This window comes from Halyomorpha halys, unplaced genomic scaffold, assembly GCF_000696795.3.
Source record: "Halyomorpha halys isolate HHAL.00 unplaced genomic scaffold, Hhal_1.1 Scaffold208.1, whole genome shotgun sequence".
NCBI classification, from domain to species: domain Eukaryota; kingdom Metazoa; phylum Arthropoda; class Insecta; order Hemiptera; family Pentatomidae; genus Halyomorpha; species Halyomorpha halys.
In genome coordinates this window covers 1,081,351-1,088,775 of record NW_027109100.1, presented here as the reverse complement: position 1 = coordinate 1,088,775, position 7,425 = coordinate 1,081,351, and the positions used below count along the sequence as shown (strand labels likewise).

The 7,425-nt window shown below is 26.8% G+C and overlaps 1 long non-coding RNA gene across 3 annotated transcripts in view; it reads right to left on the bottom strand.

Moving 5' to 3' along the window:
- The window catches only part of LOC106679564 (uncharacterized), a 13,356-nt gene extending 7,074 nt beyond the window's left edge, over positions 1–6,282 (bottom strand). For 2 of the 3 annotated variants that reach the window (XR_010843397.1, XR_001342997.2), the window contains exons 1-2: positions 4,757–6,282; positions 1,573–4,683 (exon numbers count right to left, since the gene is read on the bottom strand). This is a non-coding gene — a long non-coding RNA (uncharacterized lncRNA). The remainder of the gene's footprint in view (positions 1–1,572; positions 4,684–4,756) is intronic. The other variant, XR_010843398.1, reaches the window with a different exon arrangement.
- Positions 6,283–7,425: the final 1,143 nt, after the last annotated feature.

The following is a 7,425-nucleotide window of genomic DNA, read 5'->3' as shown; positions in this document are numbered from 1 at the left end:
TCTTCTTGGATATTGAATTGAAACTTTATGTCACTTCAACATATTATAATGCACTTTTTTTTTTTTTTAACAGTACATCTACAATTTTATATAATTTGTTTGTATCATTTATGGTAATAAATAGATTAACCAATTAATAAATAAAAAAGCATTTTCAAATTATATTGTACTTAATATGTTAAAATTATCAATTTTAAAATAAATTTTAATTTTTATAAGAAAACAATGCAACTTGATCAATGATTTAGAGCTAATAAGAAGGTTAAAATATGCTGATAACTTTAACATATTGACTAAGTAATTTTAAAATATTTTTTTATTTATTCATTTTTTTTCTCTACTATTACTATTACCAGAAATGATACAAACAAATTTTATAAAATTATAGATATACTGTTTTTAAGAAACAAATATTAAAAACATTGTTTTTTTATTCTGTTTTTATATTCTGGCAGTTATATTTTTTTTTTTAATTTTTCAAAAAGTATAGGTCATATAATGAATCAAATTTTATTTTATTCAATTTGTGGATTCTACAAATCTTGTAATGTAAAACCTCATATTTTTAAGGGGCTGAGGTCAATTTTTTTTAATTAATAAAGTAATTAAAAATAAAATAACAAAAACTAATGCAATATTTTATTTTTAAATTAAAATTAATTTTTTATCTCAGAAGTACATCATGACAAATTTTTTACCATTAACACCTTGGAATTGAGAATACTTATATTAGTAAGAAATGTTCACAGGAATAACATTAAAAATGATTATAAGAAGAATGCAGACAAAAGAGAAACAAAACTAAATTTTATTTTCTTCAGAATCAAAGCAGTTTTGAATTAAAAAAAACAATAATCGGTATTATAATCCATGTAATCACAACACCTGTTCCACAAGTTAATAATTGAAAATAAGGTAGAATAATAAATAAGTATACAATTATCCAAAATAACAGTATTATTCTTATTTGATGGAAAGTATTAAAAATAATATTTAATGACAAGAATATAGTGAAAAATTAAAAAATATAGTTAGGAACATTTTTTCAGCTTTTTTAGCCACTGGCCATACTCAAATAATATAAAGATATTCAAGAATATATACAAAAGATGCATTTTATAATGAAAAAACTATTGTTCAAACATATGAAGAATTAGTGGCTTCAAAAAATCATGAAAGGAAAGACCAGATTGAACAGTGTAACCCAACAATCAATATTATTTTACTAACTAGTCAAACAAAACATATTTTCAAAAGAACAGTAAAAATAAAAAGTGTAAAAAAACAAAAAAAAAAACCCTGTTAATTCAAATTTAACATTATTGACAAATAAGAGTTCTTTATGCAGTGGAATAAATTGAGTAAATATTTTCACTTACAATGTTTAACTATTTCTAAAGGAAGATCTTAAAATTTAGTCTATAAAGCATTTCAACGAACGATTAGACATTCAAACTAAAATTATTTGATTTATTGTCGAATCCCGGTGTTTTCTGACAACATGAATTTTCAAATCATTGCTGCGATGGGACCGATGTGGGCAATGGGGACACTTAAATCTTGGTACTTTACCACAAACGTGACGTTGGTGGTGGTTTAAATTTTTTATACTTCTGTATGAAGTCAAGCAGGAGAAACATTTAAATCTGCCTTCTTCCTCTGGGCTGATTCTCATCCAACCTATGAAATCATTTGTTTAGGTTACTTTAGGTGGTTATAATGATTTTAAAAAATATACTAAATATAATCAAATAAAAACTTAGAACAATGATAAAATTTCAGCATGAACAGCTTTAAAAAATAAACAAAGACAATTTTCAAATATGAAAAAATAATTACGAAAAATTCAAAATAAAGAAATTTGAAAATCAAAATAATTACTTACTAATAGTTAAGAATAACAGTTAATTTAAATTAAGTATGAATAAATAAATGAGGTCAAGACTATAGTCATTTAATAAAATTATTGTTGATGTAATTTTTTTTTTTTCCCAAGTCTTCCACTAAAGATCTACACAGCCTCAGATTGGGAATTTAAAGATTTATTTCCTGGGACATCTGTGAAAAGAATATTGGTAGTCAGGTCAAACTTTATTCACAAATGTTCTGAATCAAGTACTCTGGGACCTTCGTAACAACCGTGCTCAGCCATCACCTCAAAGATGTAAATCTATTTCTTAAAAATTTCTCTTGTTTTAATTATTCATAAAATTAATTATTTTAAAAATATATGTATAAAAACAATATGTTATAAAAGGTAATTGGAATTATGATTGCTAAATTGTTGGAATCAACTGATTGACTTAATGTGGTATGCATCTACTATTAAGGCAGTGAAGCTCACCCAAAGGAGTCAAATTTGTTTTAAAAAAATGATTTCAATAAGGCAGCTTTGAATTACTTATGGCACCGACACAATAGATTAAAACAGAGATATTAAGATAATCATGGAGTAATAAATTAAAAACAAATTCAGCTTGGTGTTAGACAATATTACTAAAACGAATAACGTTACAACTTAGTGGTAGTAATAAGTACCATTATTAGTATTAATAGAAACATTTCTGTTAACTTCAGTTTAAAATATAATTTTTGTATTTATTTTATATTGATACTTATATAAGGGTAACTAAAATAATTACAAGAACACTATAATAGGAATGGAGAAATAATACATTAAGGTCACTATATATTCCATACAAAATTATGATCTATACATTGAAGTGTAATAATAAATAACAATAATGTTTTATTTGATAAGAACAAAAAAAAAAGTTTTAGAACTTGATATAAATAATTTATTTACAAACAATACTAGTGCTGAGTATATAAGTGTCGTTTCACATCAGAACTCCTTTTTGTTTTGTAAGAACACTTGGGACAAGAGAAAGCAGGCTCATTCCCACACTCTCTTCTCAAGTGAGCGGTGAGATAATTTTTGTTCTGATAGCTAGATGAACATTGATTACAACTGTAAGGTCTGCTTGTTAGTTTTTTTAAAAAAACCTATAAAAGCCAAGTACAAGATCATGGAAATGTTCATTTATACTTAATGTTAACCAATAAATATGTATAAAAGTTATATGATTTCATAAAGTATTTCAATCTTTTCATAAATAAAAATAAATTCTATTTAGCATAATATTTTACAACCTCTTTATCTTATAAAAGAAGTTGATGATTTTTTTTTTAACATGTTACTTTATTATTATCACTCTGATTCAAAAATAAATTTTATCCCAAACATATTTTATATAATTTAATTGTTGACCTGGGTTACTTGGGGTATGTGAATTTTATTTTACAGAATGGAAAATTATACAAGGTGAATGGAAGGATGGTGGAGAGGAAACACCTAATACTCAGCAGCATTTTTCTTGTTGTATTTAAGATGATATACATAAGTCTGTTCTTAAAAATGAAACATGAACCACTTGAAGGAGAGGTTTAAAACATAAAATTGTTTGTTCCTGTTATTAACAATGACAATGCATTTGTAATGCATATGAATATATTTGTATATGATTTGAGATATAAATATCGCTGCATTGATAGAAAAGTGTCACAATTCAAAATCATCAATTTTTCAAGAGAGCAGTTTTTTAATTCAGGATGTATGCAAGCAGTTTATGATTTTCAAAAATTCCAAGGACTGCTATCCCAATTTTTATCAAATTTGAATTTGACTTTGAGTTGTCATTTTTCCACCTAACAGAAGATATTATATTCCAGAAAAAGTCAGATAGAAGAAGTAAAGGAATCTGTTTTAAAAGTGTTTTATTAACCAAAAAATTATACAAAAATACAGAAAAGTCTATTATGGTACGAAATAGGGAAATATCATTTCTTTGTGGTAGTAAAAAACTTGATAGGTAAATGCTGTCTTATCACAATGAAAGTGGAATAATGAATAGAAGAAAAAAATACAAATTGTTTCCAACTTCTTAAGAGATCAAAAATACTTTTTTCATAAAAAAAAAAATTGTATAATTATTCAATTCGCATAACAAGAGCCTCATTAACATCACAAATAGGAAATAAAAATACAACACAAGGTTTTTTTATGATATCATAACCTAAGTGAAATCAAAATTGCTCCTTTCTACTTGTAAGTACAAGTAAATTGAATACTTACTCCATGGTTGTTGGTTTTCTATGCATTATTGGACATAATTATGACGCAATCTTACAAAGATTTTATCCCTTCAAATGTATCCACAAAATTTGAGCCCTAGTGTTGACCTTCAATCTTAGGAATAGAATTCATATGATTTTGAATTCCATTTCTAATAATTGAGTCAAGTTTAAGATGTTTGTCATGCTTCTCACAAAGGTTGTCTATCACCATTCTTTCAGCTTGTCTTTTGTACTCATATCAGTAGCCCGAATTTCTGGCTAATTTAGCTGTATTCTTCTTCCATTGTATTATATTAAGTTTATGTTTTTTTTCCACATTTGTGCCTGACTCTACTAAATTTTCATTTACCTTGATATGGTCAATAGGATTTGGTCAATCTTCTCCAGGTAAGTTGTCACTTTCTACTTCTGAATTTGATGATTTTTTGTCATCTAGTTCTAGAGAATAACAATGATCGGCATTGGCATAAAAAATAACCGACTCTGAGTTGCCACTATCACGAACCTGGTTTTCATGTGTAACAGAAATACGACAAGAAATGGTATCTGGAACAATGATAATCAACATAAGAATTTGAACTAGACTGATTACAGCTAAGGTTGTCATGATTGTATTTACCTTTGTGCTTTGGTTTCTCACTGTTATTGTCCAGTGTCTCATGGCTGTCTTCAGACATTGATGTTCATGGGTTGCGCCAACATAATATTATTACCAGCCGTATCATCACTTTCAGCAACAAGTGATTTTTGTCTACTGTACTCTTGGTATTTGTAGATTCAATCTACAATTCAATCGATATAGAAATTTCTAAAACAAAATGAGATGCTTAATTTTGTACTATAGGTACCTGAAAAGATAACAGTTTTCATTAGAATGAAAGAAGAGAAAAAAATTGCCATACATAAACAAGATATAGGTGTATCAATTAAATAGATAAAACGTGCAAAATACTTACCATTTTTCACGACTTTGCTCACGACAACTTCCCAAAGGCTTATTACTTTCCAGTTAGTTCTGTATAATAACATATTGAATATAATAGGTGAGAGGCAGTACTCTCAGCACAGTAACTATGAATTCCTCATAAGTGTAAAAGCAACAATACTTTGAATTAAATAGTAAAAATTAATATGATTGATAAACAGTCATTCCAATCGAGAAATATTTTCCTATAAGAACAAGAGGATTGCCTAGTAATCTCATGAAGTCATTTTGGGTATTGTTTCTAAATGTACATTTAATTGAACTCAGATGACTTTCAGATATTTATTTAATTCAGAAAACCAGAAACAAAAGCAATGTTTGTTTTATCTTGTAATCAATACTACCAACACCATAACATTTTCCCTAATCGTTTGTTGCTTAGAGAATATTTTTTCTTTCTTCCTAGGATCATTATAGTAATAAGACCAGCCATCTGACTGGATTCCAGATGGATGGGAATTTTATATCAAGGGCATCAAGATTGAATTTCTTCACATCTCAAGAAAGAAAATTTTCCAGCTGACTATGGTAGAGAGGAAAATCTTTCTAGTGCTCCTTGATTCTTTTTCAATGGGAGTTGCTTATTTATCTTAGTCTCTAAAGAAGTTTTTTTTTTTCTGAGAAGCCTTGTATGTTCCTCTTCTCCCAACCTTTATATGCCATTTACTGAGACATTCGATTCCACATGTACAATTGCTCTTATATGTCTCTAAGCTAATGCTGACGGTTTGCCAAATATTTTCTTCTTTCAATGCTCTCCAGGATTCTTGAGAAAATTTGAAATTTCCTTCATGTACCTCCCTATACTTCTTGAAATTTTGGAAATGAAAATATCTAATACACACAAACAAAGAACAGAGAAATCATAGAAATGTCACAGTCAAGCTGACTCAATGAATGAACTCAAGCAATATAATTGTTTACGAAATGTCAAGGGAATTAAAATATTCAATATAAAACGAGTATGTTATTGTTATATCGCACCAAAATTTTATTCTTCCTTAATACTTAGTGATTAATGTTTTGCGCTCTAACTATTTTCCATGCTTTTGTTTTTGCAAGGTATCAGAAGTATTGAATTTGAAGTCTTTTTTTTTTTAAAGGAAATATGTGAAGAATATCATTTGAAATATTAGGACTGACAATCTTTTGGTCACAGACTTTACTTTAGAAAAAGTGAAAAAAAAAATTATAATAATATACATACATATAAAAATATAAAAGTTATGCAAAATAATATAATGATTGGAGAAGTTTGTTGGGGGGGGGGGGAGGGTGCGGTCAGCAAAGAACAACATAAATTAACAAAACCATATTTATTTATTTTATGCCGACATTTCAAAATAATATAAAGTTGTAATAATAAATAATGAAAAGAGGTAAAGAACGGATAGAAGTTAAAGTTGAAAATCAGATTTAAATGAAAATTTAGCAAAAAAAAAACAAACAGAAAACAGATATAGAAACCTAAAGAGAAAGGAGAGGTTTTAGAGACAAGAGATAACAAGAAGAAAAAATGGATTAATTAAAATTAAAAACGTACGAACATGCCAGTTAGAAAATAATTGAAATGTTATAACAATTTTTTTTCTAAGCAGTCATCGAGTAGACTAAGGAACATAGATATGATCATAAAAAAGAAAAATTTAAAAAGACTGGCAACAAAAAATGGCACATTTAAATGCATTCTCAAAGGAGTTTTTGGTTGTAGTTGGAGAACATAGATATGAAAGTATTATAGAAGTCAATGTGATTTAAGGATGAAGGGTGTTCGGAACGTTTTCAGGCAGGAGAGTTTTAAGGAGAAATTAAATATTTTATTAGAAATAGAGTATCTTTTTAAATAATATTTCATTGAATACTTTATTGTCTTAAATTTTAGGACAAATATTTTTTCAACCTGCTTCAAAAAACAAAAATAACATTATTATTTTAAGTTTTGAAAAACTATTTCCTATAATATTTATATTTTTTAATTTTTTAAAATGACAATGGATAATTTGACAGAATTAAGCAAATCCTAAAAATCAATTTTATAAAATTGTAGTTTATTTAATTAAACCATGACAATTAAGGGAAAACACATAAGTTGATCACTTATTAAAATATAATGTCTGCAGAATGACTAGACTAATAGGAACAGTAAACAACAAATAAAGCTATAAAAAAAAAAAGATAAAGTTAATTATTGTGTGTTAATATTTCAAAATAATCAAAACATACATTGAGATATTGGCAAAGTGTGCATATGAATTAAAATTATTAGTACATTTTTCTTGATTTCATTCATTTAGATGTATACA